The 16,929-nt window shown below is 36.3% G+C and overlaps 1 protein-coding gene and 1 pseudogene across 8 annotated transcripts in view; both read right to left on the bottom strand.

Annotated features, from left to right (window-relative positions):
* DENND1B (DENN domain containing 1B) overlaps nt 1-16,929 on the bottom strand; it is a 260,436-nt gene that overhangs the window by 222,770 nt on the left and 20,737 nt on the right. The window lies entirely within an intron of this gene.
* LOC129011382 (protein FAM204A-like) lies at nt 8,497-9,750 on the bottom strand (annotated as a pseudogene).

The raw sequence follows: 16,929 nt of genomic DNA, 5'->3' as shown, positions 1-16,929 counted from the left end.
ATGAGTGAGAATATGCGGTGTTTGGTTTTTTGTTCTTGCGATAGTTTACTGAGAATGATGATTTCCAATTTCATCCATGTCCCTACAAAGGACATGAACTCATCATTTCTTATGGCTGCATAGTATTCCATGGTGTAGATGTGCCACATTTTCTTAATCCAGTCTATCATTGTTGGACATTTGGGTTGGTTCCAAGTCTTTGCTATTGTGAATAATGCGGCAATAAACATACGTGTGCATGTGTCTTTATAGCAGCATGATTTATAGTCCTTTGGGTATATACCCAGTAATGGGATGGCTGGGTCGAATGGAATTTCTAGTTCTAGATCCCTGAGGAATCGCCACACTGACTTCCACAAGGGTTGAACTAGTTTACAGTCCCACCAACAGTGTAAAAGTGTTCCTATTTCTCCACATCCTCTCCAGCACCTGTTGTTTCCTGACTTTTTAATGATCGCCATTCTAACTGGTGTGAGATGGTATCTCATTGTGGTTTTGATTTGCATTTCTCTGATGGCCAGTGATGGTGAGCATTTTTTCATGTGTCTTTTGGCTGCATAAATGTCTTCTTTTGAGAAGTGTCTGTTCATGTCCTTCGCCCACTTTTTGATGGGGTTGTTTGTTTTTTTCTTGTAAATTTGTTGGAGTTCATTGTAGATTCTGGATATTAGCCCTTTGTCAGATGAGTAGGTTGCGAAAATTTTCTCCCATTTTGTAGGTTGCCTGTTCACTCTGATGGTAGTTTCCTTTGCTGTGCAGAAGCTCTTTAGTTTAATTAGATCCCATTTGTCAATTTTGGCTTTTGTTGCCATTGCTTTTGGTGTTTTAGACATGAAGTCCTTGCCCATGCCTATGTCCTGAATGGTATTGCCTAGGTTTTCTTCTAGGGTTTTTATGGTTTTAGGTCTAACATTTAAGTCTTTAATCCATCTTGAATTGATTTTTGTATAAGGTGTAAGGAAGGGATCCAGTTTCAGCTTTCTACATATGGCTAGCCAGTTTTCCCAGCACCATTTATTAAATAGGGAATCCTTTCCCCATTGCTTGTTTTTCTCAGGTTTGTCAAAGATCAGATGGTTGTAGATATGTGGCATTATTTCTGACGGCTCTGTTCTGTTCCATTGATCTATATCTCTGTTTTGGTACCAGTACCATGCTGTTTTGGTTACTGTAGCCTTGTAGTATAGTTTGAAGTCAGGTAGCGTGATGCCTCCAGCTTTGTTCTTTTGGCTTAGGATTGACTTGGCGATGCGGGCTCTTTTTTGGTTCCATATGAACTTTAAAGTAGTTTTTTCCAATTCTGTGAAGAAAGTCATTGGTAGCTTGATGGGGATGGCATTGAATCTGTAAATTACCTTGGGAAGGATGGCCATTTTCATGATATTGATTCTTCCTACCCATGAGCATGGAATGTTCTTCCATTTGTTTGTATCCTCTTTTATTTCCTTGAGCAGTGGTTTGTAGTTCTCTTTGAAGAGGTCTTTCACATCCCTTGTAAGTTGGATTCCTAGGTATTTTATTCTCTTTGAAGCAATTGTGAATGGGAGTTCACTCATGATTTGGCTCTCTGTTTGTCTGTTATTGATGTATAAGAATGCTTGTGATTTTTGCACATTGATTTTGTATCCTGAGACTTTGCTGAAGTTGCTTATCAGCTTAAGGAGATTTTGGGCTGAGACAATGGGGTTTTCTAGATATACTATCATGTCATCTGCAAACAGGGACAATTTGACTTCCTCTTTTCCTAATTGAATACCCTTGATTTCCTTCTCCTGCCTAATTGCCCTGGCCAGAATCTTAATAAAACATAATGAGTCTTAAAATGCTTCCACCAATTTCTAAGAAATCAGATCTTTACCTCTAAATTAGAATATGTAATGTGCTAAGATATTCTTAATAGTCCCTTTCAGTTACCCTATGAAAATTTTGCACTATCAAATATAATTTTGCATCAGCAAAGACAATCACTATAGCCCTGAACTTGTGTTTGATTTGGGGCTGGGCAGGCATATAACCTAATTATGAGCGCAAAAGGAAGGAGAGTGCAATTTTAATTCTGTTAAGTTGGTTAAAGTGAGACTCATTGACAACGAGCAAAAACTTGAAAAAGGTAAAGAAATTACGTGTGCGGATACCTTGGGAAAGTGTATTAGAAGTAAACAAAAAATGCAAACCCTTGAAGGAGCATGCTTGATGTTCTTCCAGGGATAGCAAGAAGCCAGTGTGGCCGCAGTTAAGAGAGCAAGGGAGAAAAGTGGGAAAGGATGAGGTTAGAAATGTAAACAAGGGGGATTTGAGCCAGTTATATGGAGCCTTGTGGGTTCCTGGCAAGTCAAAATTTGAATGGTTTGAAAAGGCAGAGGGATGAGTAAAAAAGGAATTATGAGCAAGAGATCCCTATATGGGGAAGACTAAGTCTCAGAAAGTCAAGGTTTGAGAATTGAGGTTGTAGACAAATTTCTATTATTATATCGAATACGCTATACAATATATTGTGAGAACTATCAAAAGAAAGATGAAATCCTTGCTTCAGTGAGTTGATAATGTAGTTAAAGAACTAAACAATAATACAATTAAAATGACAGAATGTTTAAATTACAAGGGGCTTTCGGATAGTCTGTAGCTTTTGTTTATCTGAAGGAACTTGAGTCAAGAAAGGGACAATGTTTTATGCAAGATCATATAACTAGTTGTTGGTTCAGGCAGAACTAAATTGGCCACCTTCATTAATAAGTTCTCTTAAAGTCCAGTTTATCAATGCTATGAAGGACAAGTTGAAGAAAAGACTATACTTATAAAGCACTTTTGCAAGATAAATAAGCATTTGTCACATTCACTTGCTTTCCTGACTTCCAAATTTCTGTCCTACGATTTTGAAGGAAGGAGTGAAAAGCAAAGCTAACACCTATGTTGATAAGTAAATTTAGTGGATCAAAAGATAAAAATCCTTCTGTATTATGATCAGAAAAGCATACAAAGCTTTTCATATGAAGACTATATTTTCTTCCTAAAAAAAAAGACCCTATTTTCTGGAATTTCTCTAGGCTACAAAGAGAAAGGATATGACAAGTAAATCATTATCCTCTATGTTGATAAAGCTTGCTTCCTTCAAATCAAGATAAACACCACTGGCTGGTAAAAAATAACATCTCCTGCCAGAGTCCTCTCACTGAAGCAGTAGTACTTCTGACATATCCCAAGATAGAGTAACCAATTAATTCATGTGCATATTCCGAAGATCATCACTTCCAACTCAACCCAACTAAGGATGTGTTACCCAAAAAAGGGTTTAAAGCGATTACAATGATGCCATCCTTATTTATGCATATTTATAGAGCAAAGAATCATTAAAGCAGTTTTAAACTACAAATATACTTTTAAAATTCTAATGTTAGAACATTAATCTTCAAAGTAGAACAAGTCTAATGTGAGAATGTCAATACACAGTCTTTAACACATTTCTGCACAATCGTTTGAACCTAATTATCAAATTGACAATTTAAAGTAATTATAAAGTAACACAAAAACATAACTTTTATGCCATTACTAAAGATTTACTATTTAAAAAACTTCTAAAAGTAGTTTCAAATATTTAATAGGCAGAAAACTTAAAACATTGGTATCTATACAATCTCACCAGGTAAAGAATTTAAAATTTCAGCTTCATAATCCTATACACAGAATGAATAAAATGGGCAGAAACTACATACACTCAAAAAGAAAAAAAAAAGAACTAAAATAAACGTGGCAACCCACACCTATGATATGCAGAAAGGCAGAAAGAACATTAAACTTCATTTAGAGATTCAATTTGCAGTCTCAGCTCTTCCACTTTATAACTTTGGAATCTTAAGTATGAAAGAACCTCACTGAGCTTTAATTTGTTCAATAAAATGAGGATAGCTACTGAACCTAACATAGAGAGTTGCTGAGAAAATCAAAATTAATTTAAAATAATATCTGTAAAATTCCTTTCAATCTGTAAATTAGTACACAAATTTACATTACAAGGAGAAATGTTAAATGTAATACAGTGGCACTATTTCAAGTCTTAGTCGATACCATCTAATATAGCAATCTCATTTCTTTAGTAATTTTTTTCTTTCAAAAACTCAGTTCATAACAAGTTTTATGTTATCAACTGTAGGCATATGTTTACCTAGAGGTAAATAACCACAAACTAACCTGTCATATAACATCCTAATTGTCATCATTACCATAACAATAATATCAAGGGACAGAATTTTTATACTTCAGTCTTATATTTCTACTGTGTGCTTTGTGGAACAAGACACATTTACTGAGTACCTACTTATATAACACTCTAAAGAATTTTTAAAAGAAGAAACGATAACATCTCTGACTTTACCAATCTTGCAGTCTAGCTGGCATAATACTATATATTCACAAATAATGCAAATTAAAGTGATAGGAGACTTCACTTTTGGTCATGAGGCAGTAACAGGCACAAACCAGCTGGCCCACCATAAACAATGTAAAATAAAGTAAAACTGTACAAAATATTTGAAACAAATATTTTTAAAAGTTGAGCAATAGGAAAAGCAAGACTGTGGTCTCTGGGAAAAAGAGCACTACAATCTCCCTGGCTTTCTGTCTGAAGGCACTTTCAGAACTGTAGCACACAAAGAACTACAGTCTTTCTGAGCAGCGGAAAAAGAGAATAAAGTTTGGAGATGAGGCAAAATTTGTGGAAGACAATATCAAATACAAGGAGCACCAGAAATCTGTATAAGGGTCATATTAAGTCTTTGGCCAAACACTAGGTTGCACATGTGCAGGGTGACACTCTTGACAATGCCTGGCAGTGAATAGCTGATTGGAGATTCTGGTGGTCACATAGAACCAAGAGACAGAACAAGCAGATAAAACCATGGACATGTGAGGGATTCAACTGAGACACCTCAGAAAGGTCACACTGTTAGGAGACAATTCCAGGGGTCTCTCACTTCACTTCACTTCTTTAGAGCCCGGATAGATGACTGGGTTTTATTCCAGACTATCTTTTCCAGGATGACTGACTGACAGGGAAAGTAATCATTAACAAAGTTTTAAACTATTAACATGATATTAACAAGATTAAAGCAAACACCCTTAGAAAACAGTCTCCATCCCAAGCAGAGCGCACATTACCTTATAGCCTTGGAAGACAGAAACACAGATATACCTTGAAGATATTGCAGGTTCAGTTCCGGATCACCTCAATAAAATGAGTATCACAATAAAGCAAGTCACACAAATTTTGTGATTTCCTAGTGCATATAAAAGTCATGTTCACACTATACTGTAGTCTATTAAGTGTGCAATAGCATTATGTCTTTAAAAATGTACAAACCCTAATTTAAAAATATGTTACTGCTTTAAAAAATGCTAACAATCTTCTGAGCCTTCAGCAAGTTGTAATCTTTTTTTTGGTGGAGGGTCTGCCTCAATGTTGGTGGCTGCTAACTGATCAGCATAGGGGTTGCTGAAGGCTACGATGGCTGTGGAATTTCTTAAAATAAGGCAACAATTAAGTTTGCCACATCAATTGATTCTTCCTTTCACAAAAGATTTCTTTGCACCATAAGATGTGGTTTGATAGCATTTTATCCACAGTAGAACATCTTTCAAAAGTAGAGTCAATCTAAGCTGGTTACAATAGTGCAGGCCTGAAGTCCTAGCTGCTAGGGAGGCTGAGGCAGTAGGACTGCTTGAGCCCAGGTGTTCAAGGCCAGCCTGGGCAACATAGCAAGACCCCATCACAGAAAAAAAAATTGGAGTCAATCCTCTCAAACCCTTCCCTGCTTTATCATATAAGTTTATGTAATATTCTAAACCCTTGGTTGTCATCTCAACAATGTTCAGAGCATTTTCACCAGTAGATTCCATCTTAAGAAACCACATTCTTTGCTCATCATAAGAAGCAACTCCTCATATATCAAAGTTTTATCATAAGATAGCAGCAATTCAGTCACATATTCAGGATATACTTCTAATTCTAGCTCTCTTGTTATATCCACCACATCTGTGTTACTTATGCCACTGAAGTCTTAAACCCCTCCAAAGTCATTCATGAAGGTTGGAATCAATTTGTTCCAAACTTCTGTTAATGTCGATATTTTGACCTCCTCCCATGAATCATGAAATATTCTTAATGACATCTAGAATGGTGAATCCTTTCCATTCACCAAAGAGATTTTTCAATGTACTTTGCCAAGATCCATCAGAGGAATCAGTATCTAGGGCATCTATAGCCTTTCAAAATGTATTTCTTACATTTAGACTTAATGATATAAAACTTGAAAGTCAAAATTACTCTCTGATCCATGGGCTGCAGAATGGATATTGTGTTAGCAAGCATTAAAACTTTTGTCTTCTTGTATATCTCCATCAGAGCTCTTGGGTAAACAGGTACATTGTCAATGAGCAACAATATTTTAAAAGAAATCTTTTTTTCTAAGCAGTAGGTCTTAACAGTGACCCTAGAATATTCAATAAACCATGCTACAAACAGATGTGCTGTCATTCAGGCTTTGTTATTCCATTTATAGAGCACAGGCAGAGTAGATTTAGCATAATTTGTAAGGACCCTGGGATTTTTCAATTGATAAACGAGCACTGGCTTCAACTTCAAGTCACTAGCTACATTAGCCCATAATAAGAGTCAGCCTGTACTTTGAAACTCAGAAGGCAGTAACTGACTTCTTTCTAGCTCAGAAAGCCTTACATGGCATCTTCTTTTAATATAAGGCTGTTTCATCTACACTGAAAATCAGTTGTTTAATGTAGCCACCTTCATCAATGATCTTAGCTAGATCTTCCGGATAACTTGCTGCAGCTTCTACATCAGCACTTGCTGCTTCACCATACACACTTTCATGTTACAGAGATGGCTTCTTTCCTTATCTCATGAACCAACCTCTGCTAGCTTCAAATTTTTCTTCTGCAGCTTCCACATCTCTCTCAGCCTTCACAGCATTGAAGAGAGGTAAGACCTTGCTCTGGATTAGGCTATGACTTAAAGCAATGTTGTGGATGGTTTGTGGATGGTTCCATCCAGACCACTAAAACTTTCTCCACCTCAGCAATTAGGGTGTTTTGCTTCCTTATTATTTGTGTGTGCACTGGAGTAGCACTTTTCATTTCCTTCAAGAACTTCCCCTTTGCATTCACAACCTGGCACAGTTAGTCAGGTGCAAAAGGCCTGGCTTTCAGCCTATCTCAGCTTTTTAAATGCCTTCCTCACTAAGCTTTATCACTTCTAGCATTATATTTCAAGTGAAATACATGTGAGTCTTCCTTTCACTTGGACACTTAGACGCCACTGTAGGGTTATTAATTGGCCTAATTTCAATGTTATTGTGTCTCAGGGAATAGTGAGTCCCAGGAGAGGGAGAGAGATGGGGCAACAGCTGGTCTGGGGTGCCCCATCTCTCTTGTTAGAACACATATATTTATCAATTAAGTTTGCCATATTATGTGGGCATGTTTCATGGTACCGCAAAACAATTACAACAATAACATCAAAGATCACTGATAACAGATCACCTTATTTTTTATATATATATAATATATATAATAATAATGAAAATTTTTAGAAGGTTCAAAGTTACATTATCTTGAGTTATAACTGTCTGCTTAATACAATTACACCATTTTCACTTCTAAGAACCATCCCATAATTTAAAGAATGACATGGCTGAGAAAGATACTTAGGAAGACATTTTTAGGCACTGCTGATTTTAAATCATCTTCCAAATACTACATTCTGCCCCTTTCTTTAGTGTAACAGTTTATCTGAAAGTAAAAAAAAAAAAATCAGTAAATTGCTTTTACTATGCAATTCTGAAATATCAAGTCTACTGCCTCCAATAAAAAAATCAGTAACTCCTTTTATAACATTAAGGTCAAGTCATTTGTAAAGACAGTGTCAATTGAAACTTTTTGGCATTTATGACTAATCCATTATAAACAACTGTTAATCTTAAAAATACAGTTCCAGTAAACGTGTAGTTACACTGGATACAGATAAGAAAGTACAAGGCCAGCATGTTTGCTCACGCCTGTAATCCCAGCACTTTGGGAGGCCAGGGCAGATGGATCATATCAGGCCAGGAGTTCAAAACGAACCTAACCAACACAGCAAAACCCATCTCTACTAAAAATACAAAAAGAAATTAGCTGGGCATGGTGGTACTTGCCTGTAATCCCAGCTACTTGGGAGGCTGAGGCATGAGAATCACTTGAACCCAGGAGGCAATGGTTGCAGTGAGCCAAGATCATGCTACTGCACTCTAGCCTAGGTGACAGAGACTGTCTCAAAAAAAGAAAGAAAGTACGAGAACCTCACTGACTACGCTAAACCAAATGAACGAAAAACAGCAAAACTGATTTTATACTGTGGGTCTATACAAATAAATAAACAAAATTCTATCCTATTTTTCTATATTTTTTCTTACATTTCTTATACAAATACGAGAATGCTTCATTTTATTCACTTCAATAGGACAAAGCCCTTAGAGAAAGATTGAAAAGAGCTGATAATCAAACTCCCAAATTTTATGCTTATTTTTGTTCTAGTGCTATCAATTTTCTGACATATTTAACACAGGCGGGAAAACGTTCTCAGTAAATTGAGCATATGAGTCTACAAATGTCTTGAAGCACTCTGGTAAGTTATGCACATCCCATGTCACTTTTGGTTTCCCATCTCTTCTTTGCCTCAAACCCCCATGCGAGTTTCTTCTTTCTGGGGGCAGCCTGTGAATTTTCAACCTCCTTTTTGGCTTTTACAAAGTTGTGGCAGATGACTGCTTTGGCAATTTTTACACCAAGCTCTCGAGTAGCTAGCTGGTTTCTGAGTTCCTCAGTCTTCTCAATATTCCACTCCTCCACAAACTGGTCTATCCTCTCTTCGAGGCCTGATTTCTCAACATTTTTCCTTTTAACATGGGGTTCAAATTAATCATTGACTCCAAAATACTGAGTAAGCTCCTTCCACTGGGTTTCATTTGAGCACTGTTCACTGTGAGCTTCTTTTTCATTCCTCAATTTATCTTTTCTGGAGCGTTTTTTTTCCCTCTGAATCTTGAGGTTGCGTTTTTCTGTTCAGAATGTCTTTTATGCAATTCTTGAAATTTATTCTACATATCTAGGGGAATTCCAGAAGGACAGTCTTCATAGGCATTTACATTCGACTCTGTTTCAGTTTTGGGTTCATCTATTGATAATCTATGATTTCTGTTTTTCTGATGTTCCCATCCTCTTTATCTTCTTGTAAGTTAAGTCCAGAGTTCTCCAATGTAGCTTCATCTTCAGAGTTTCACTCAACATCACTTTCATTTAGGCCAGGAGGTAGCAGCCCACTCCACATCTTTTCTTCTGTCAGGAAGCAGTCACCTGGCAGCCATCTTAAGACCCCGTCAGAAAATGTTTTAAATATTGGGAGAGTTACCAAAATGTGACACAGAGACACAAAGTGAGCACATGCTGTTTAAAAAAAAAAATGGCACCAGTAGACTTGCTCAAAGCAGGGCTGCTACAAACCTTCAGTTTTTAAAAAATGCGATACCTAAAAAGCACAACAAAGCAAAGTGTAATAAAACAAGATTTGCCTAAAGTATATCTGCCTCCAACAGCAAAAAGCAGGCATGCTTACTGCACACTATATGCTACTTGGGTTTCCTACACTCAGGGTTCCTCTTCTATAACATATCCAACTGCATTTGCAGGCAACCACCTGGGTGCATTCACACCCCACTCCTGTGATTTAGGGGCAAGGAAAACTGACACAAATTATTGATGCTCATGTCACTTGTGCCATAGATAATAAAGTCCTCTATCTCTGATCATGGAAACTCACATCTTCTGATAGCATCAATGAAACCATAAGAGGCTAACCAGTTAGCACGTAAATAGAATAAAATCTCAAACTCTACACAGTTGTTGACACATAGCTTAGGAGTAAGGCTACTTTAGCCTTAGAGGTAAAATACTCTAGACCCACCTAAAGATTAAAAACAAACCTTGAAAAGATCTAATTGGTCCATCAAAAATTTGATTGCCCACCAAAAAAAAATGTGATACTTAGTTAAAAAAGATAAATTTCAAACTGTCAATAATATGATAACCAAAATATTCAGCATGTAACAGAAAATTATCAGACATGCAAGGAATCAATAAAATGTCAGGGAAGTAGGGGTGGGGTGGGGTGGGGGTGGGGGCATGAAAAGTAAACAGAAACAAATCCAAAATGAAACAGATATTAGAATTACCAAAGAAGAATGTTTAAAAAGAGTTATGCAGTAGGCAGAACAGTGGCCTCTCAAAGATATCTATATCCTAATGCCTAGAACCTGTGACTGTATTACATAACATAGGAGAATTAAGATTGCAGATGCAGTTAAGGTTGCCAATCAGCTGACCTTAAAATAGGGAGCATATCCTAGATTATCCAAGTGGTACAATCACAAAGATCCTTAAATGTTGAAGACAAAGCAGAAGTGTCAGCATCAGAGTGACAAACTAGGAAAAAGACTCATCGGCTATTGTGGGCTTTGAAGACAGAAGGAGGCCAAGAGCCAAGGAAGGCAGGCAGCCCCTTAGAAGCTGAAAAAGGAAAGAAAACACTTTCCTAGAGCTTCCAGAAAGAAACACAGCCCTGCTGACATCTTGGTTTTTGCTCAGTGAGTAACATTTCAGCCTTCTAATTTCCAAAACTGTAAGATAATAAATTTATATTATTTTAAGCCACTATGTTTATGGTAATTTGTTACAGCAAAACAAGAAATTAAAACAAGCTATTAAAACTACATCTAAGTATTTAAAGGAAAAGATAGAATGAATTAACAGATAGAGATCCTCAGTAGAAAAATAGAATCTATTAAAAAGATTCAAAATGAAAATCTAGAACTGAAAAAATACATTATTTGATACAAAAACACTCACTCTATGGGCTTAACAGCAGATTGGAAACTGCAGAATAAAAGATTAGAGAACCTAAGTACAGAATAATTGAAACTGTACAAACCGAGGCACAGAAAGAAAAAATACTGAGAAAAATAAAAGAGTCCCTGTGACTCATGAAACAGTATCAGTCTAACACATATGAACTGTGTCCCCAGGGGAAAAAGAATAAAGGAGGATAAACAGAAAAATAGCTTCAATAAAATAATGTTCAAAATTTTTCTGAATATGTATGTACATATATATAAATTTATAGACCCAAGAAGCTCAAAAAGTCCCAGTCAGAATAAATACAAAGAAAACTAAACCTAGCACATAACAACCAAATTTTTGAAAACCACAATAAAAAGGGAAAACCTTAAAAGCAGACAAAGGAAAAAAAAAGATATGACATAGATAATGATTAAAAACTTCTGCTTAGGTATCATCAAAAACTATGCTAGCCAGAAGACAACAGAACATTATTAAAAATGCTGAAAGAAAAAAAACTAGAAATCTATTCCCAAGTAAATTATCCTTCAAAAATTAAGATATAATAAAGACGTTTCCAGATAAAATGTGAGAGAATGTGTCACCAGCAGACTTGATGTACAATTAATACTTCAGGCTAAAAGAAAATGACACCAGATCATACTTCAAATTTACATAAAGGAAGAATGCAAGAAATGGTAAATAGTAGGTACAAAAGATTTTTTTTTCATTTCTTAACTTTTTAAAAAAGGAACTGATTGTCTAAACAAAAATAATTTATTATGGGGATTCTCTTATTTAATAATTTCAATTTATAGTGAAGTTTTTTGTTTTGTTTGTTTGTTAGTTTTTGAGATAGGATCTTACTCTATCGCCCAGGCTGGAATACAGTAGCACCATCAGGGCCCACTGCAGCCTGGAGCTCCTGGGCTCAAGCAACCCTTCCCCTAAGCCTCCAGAGTAGCTGGGACTACAGGTCCACACCACCACACCCAGCTAATTTTTTTATGTTTTGTTGAGATGAGGTCTCACTATTTTGGCCAGGCTGGTCTCAAACTCCTGGTCTCAAGCAATCCTCCCACCTCAGCTTCCCAAACTGCTGAGACTATAGGCGTGAGCCACCACGCCTGGCCAGGATTTTCTTTCACATAGAAAAAACAGTGTATGACAGCAATAGCACAAAGGAAGGAAAGGAATAAAATATAAGTGAACTCTTGGAAGGCTCTTATACTCACAGTGGTATAATTTTAATTCACTGTAGATATGATCACAATAGATATGACATAATCATCAAGTACAATGTAATCCTTAGAGCTACTAAAAACAAAGTGAAGAGAAAAGCATAAAATACAAAAAAAAAGAAAAATACATTAATCTAGAAGAAGATGAGAAGGAAGCAAAAAGGTAACAACAATCCAAACAAAAACCAAAAGTACAACCATAAAACAAATAAGATAATGAATTTAAACCTAACCATATCAATAATTACACTGAATACAAATGTATCAAACATTCTAATTAAAGGCAATGATTGTTAGACTGGCTAGAAAAGCAAACCTAAGATAGATAGATAGATAGATAGATAGATAGATAGATAGATAGATAGATAAAGATATAGACATAGTTTAGACATAAGAGAGTTTAGAAAACAAGAATGGAAAAAGAATTTCATGCAAACACTAATCATGAGGAAGGCAGAGCAGTTCTATTCATATAAAAGTAAACTTAAAGACAAAAAGCATTACAAGCAAATTTCTGAAAACTACAATAAAGAAACAACCTTTTGAACTAACCCTTTTAACATATGAAATTTCTCTCTGTCAGACAAAAAGAGACAGAGACAGAGAGACAGGGAGAAATTTCATATGTTAAAATGGTTAGTTCATAAAGAAGACATAATAGTTGTAAATGTGTATGTTTATTACAACAGAGCTTCAAAATACATGAAGCAAAACCTGACAGCACTAAAGGAGATAACCAAGAAACCCACAATTATACAATTATAGTTGGAGATTTTAACACTCTTCCCCCAGTAAGTGAAAGAAACAGATCCAAAAAAATAAAAATATAAAAGGTTTGAAAAGCACTATCCATCAACTTTATCTAACTGGCATTTAAACAATACATCCAACAACTGCAGAATATATATTCTATATAAGTGCACACTGAATTTTAACCAAGATAGACAATCTCATGGGCCATAAAACAAATCTCATATTTCCAAGGATTGAAGTCATACAGAGTATGTTCTCTGACCTAAATCAAATGAAAAATAACTAATAAAAATATATCACAAAGAATCTCAAATATCTGGAAAGTAAGCACCCCATTTCTAAATAACCCACGGATCAAGAAAGAAGTCACAAGCGAAACTAGAAAATATTTTCAACTACATAACTATGAAAACAAAATATATCCAAATTTGTAGGACACAGCTAAAACATTGCTTAAAAGTCAATTTACACATTTATGATTACACTAGAAAAAAAGAAACGTTTAAAAATTAACACTCTAAACTTCCACATTAAGAAGCTAGAAAAAATTAAATCCAAAGTAGAAGAAAATAATAAACGTCAGCCAGGCGCGGTGGCTCACACCTGTAATCCCAGCACTTTGGGAGGCCGAGGCAGGTGGATCACTTGAGGTCAGGAGTTCAAGACTAGCCTGGTCAACATGGTGAGATCTTGTTTCTACTAAAAATACAAAAATTAGCAGGGCGTGGTAGCATGTGCCTCTAATTCCACCTACTCAGGAGGCTGAGGCAGGAGAATCACTCGAACCCAGGAGGCAGAGGGTACAGTGAGCCGAGATCGTGCCACTACACTCCAGCGTGGGAAACAGAGAAAGGGGAGGGGAGGGGAGGGGAGGGGAAGGCAGGGGAAGGGAAGGGAGGGGAGGGGAGAGGAAGGGAGGGGAAAGGAGGGGAAGGGAGGGGAAGGGAGGGGAAGGGAGGGGAAGGGAGGGGAAGGGAAGGGAAGGGAGGGGAAGGGAAGGGAAGGGAGGGGAAGGGAAGGGAAGGGAGGGGAAGGGAAGGGAAGGGAGGGGAAGGGAAGAAGGAGGAGGAGGAGGAGGGGAGAAGGAAAAGAAGAAGAAAAAGAAGGAGGAGGAGGAGGAAGAGGAGGAGAGGGGAGGAGGAGGAGAAGAAGGAGAAGAAGGAGAAGAAGGAGGAGGAGAAGGAGAAGAAGAAGAAGAGGAAGAAAGCAGAAATCAATGAAAACAGAAAATGGAGACATCAACAAAATACTATATTGGCTCTCTGAAAATATCAATGAAATTGATAAACTCCTAAAAAAGACGAATAAAAAAAGAGAGGTGATATGCGAATTATTAATATTGGAAGAAAAGAGGGATTATCACTGCAGATCTTATAAAAATTAAAAAGGTAAATATTATGAATGGTTTTGTGCCAATACCTTTTACAATTAAATAAAATTCCTGAATTTTGTTTAAATTTTAAATTCCTTGAAAATTACCAAAACTGACACAAGCAGAATCCAAAAGTCTGATTAATCATTTATCTGCTAAAGAATTTGAATTCATAATTAAAATCCTTCCCACAAAGAAACCTTTGGGCCTAGGTAACTTCATGGGTAAATTCTATCAAACATTTAAAACAATAGTATCAGTATAATTCAACTAAATTAAGTTTCTACATACATTGAAGATGTAATTGTAATAAAGCAATTTGATCAGAAATATATTGAAAACATTAACTTCTGATTTTCCCTGAGTTTAGTAGCTCTTTGGCAAAAACACCAAAATAGAAATTTTTTTCAAAGACTATTTTTTTTTCTTTCTTTTATTATTATTATACTTTAAGTTCTAGGGTACATGTGCACAATATGCAGGTTTGTTACATATGTATACATGTGCCATGCTGGTGTGCTGCACCCATTAACTCGTCATTGAGGTATATCACCTAATGTTATCCCCCCCTCCCCCACCCCACAACAGGCCCGGGTATGTGATGTTCCCCACCCTGTGTCCAAGTGTTTTCATTGTTCAGTTCCTACCTATGAGTGAGAACATGCGGTGTTTGGTTTTCTGTCTTTGTGATAGTTTGCTGAGAATGATGGTTTCCAGCTTCATCCACGTCCCTACAAAGGACATGAACTCATCATTTTTTATGGCTGCATAGTATTCCATGGTGTATATGTGCCACATTTTCTTAATCCAGTCTATCATTGATGGACATTTGGGTTGGTTCCAAGTTCAAAGACTAAATTGACTACAAAAAAATTTAAACTTCTGAATAAAGAACATAAAACAAAATTAAAAGATAAATGTTAAATTGGAAAAATATCAATATGTGATAAATAATTGGTTGCTACAGATAAAATTAAAGCCTTTATTGAATGTGCAAAAGACAAAAATATAAAATGCACCAAAGAAATATTAATGCCAACATGAAATACTGGCCAACCTTTCTAATTAATCAAAATATAAAGTAAAGCAAGATAGGCAAAAATGCTTTCAAAAATTAAAAAAGGGAAATATCTCTGGAAAAGGCAAACTGTAGAGACAGTAAAAAGATCAAGGGTTGGAGGTAAGAAGGGATGAAAAGGTGAAGCACAGAGAATATTTAGGGCAATAAAACTATTTCTGTATGATACTATAATGGGGGATATGTGTCATTATACTTTTGTCAAACCCATATAATATACAACATGATAAGTGAACCCTAAACTATGGCTTTGGGTGATAATTAAGTGTCAATGTAGATTCATTGCTTGTAATGAATTTACCACTCTGGTAGGGGATGTTGATAGTGAGGAAAGCTGTGCATATGTCAGGGCAAGTGATATATAGGAAAACTCTTTACATGCAATTTTGCTATGAACCAAAAACTGCTTTAAAAATAAAGTCGATGGCCATGTGCAGTGGCTCACGCCTGTAATCCCAACACTTTGGGAGGCCCAGGGAGGCAGATCACCTGAGGTCAGGAGTTTGAGACCAGCCTGGCCAACATGGTGAAACCCCGTCTCTACTAAAAATACAAAAAAAAGCTGGGTGTGGTGGCGCACATCTGTAGTCCCAGCTACTCAGGAGGCTGAGACAGGAGAATCGCTTGAACCCGGGAAGTGGAGGTTGCAGTGAGCCGAGATCGCGCCACTGCACTCCAGCCTGGCAACAGAGCAAGACTCCAACTCAAAAAAAAAAATAAATAAAAATAAAATAAATAAAGTCTGTTTTTAAAATACATATAGGACTTAAAAGACTAAGTAAAAAAACTGTAAATTATTTTAATAACATTTCAATACTATTAAAATTATGTTTTGGATATATGGAATTAAATAAAATACATTGTTAATATTTTTTAAAAGAGGATTAATACTTAGTATTGTTGAGAACCGTGGTACACAGAGGCTCTCTAACTATTAGTAAGACTATATATCTTTTCGGAAAGGCAATCTGCCAATACATATCAAAAGTCCAACAGTGATACTCAAGAATTTATTTGAAGTAGATAATAATACAAGTATAAATGAGATATATACACAGTCAGCCCATACAATAAAATTCCAGGTAACTATTAAAACTGATAAAGTAGGCCAGGCACAGTGGCTCACATCTGTAATCTGAACACTTTGTCAGGCCGAGGCAGGAAGATCACTTGAGGCCAGGAGTTCCAGCCTGGGCAACATGGTGAAAAATTAGCCAGATGTCGTGGTGCACACCTATAATCCCACTTACTCAGGTGGCTGAGGAATGAGAACCACTTGAACCCAGGAGGCAAAGGCTGCAGTAAGCCAAGATCGTGCCACAGCGCACTCCAGCCTGGGCAACAAAGCGAGACTCTGTCTCAAAAAAAAAAAAAAAAAAAAACTGATACAGTAGATCTATTTTCTGACACAGGAAGATGTTCATAACAAATTATCAATTGGTAATAGTCAGATAATAGGATACCGTGAACAGATGAACCAGTTTATGGAAAATGCATATTCATGCAAATATATTCATATAGAGATGTGTAACAGATTGTTCAACAAAATA

This window comes from Pongo pygmaeus, chromosome 1 (genome assembly GCF_028885625.2).
Source record: "Pongo pygmaeus isolate AG05252 chromosome 1, NHGRI_mPonPyg2-v2.0_pri, whole genome shotgun sequence".
NCBI classification, from domain to species: domain Eukaryota; kingdom Metazoa; phylum Chordata; class Mammalia; order Primates; family Hominidae; genus Pongo; species Pongo pygmaeus.
Note: the sequence above shows the minus strand (reverse complement) of the source record. Positions and strands in the feature narration are given on the sequence as shown.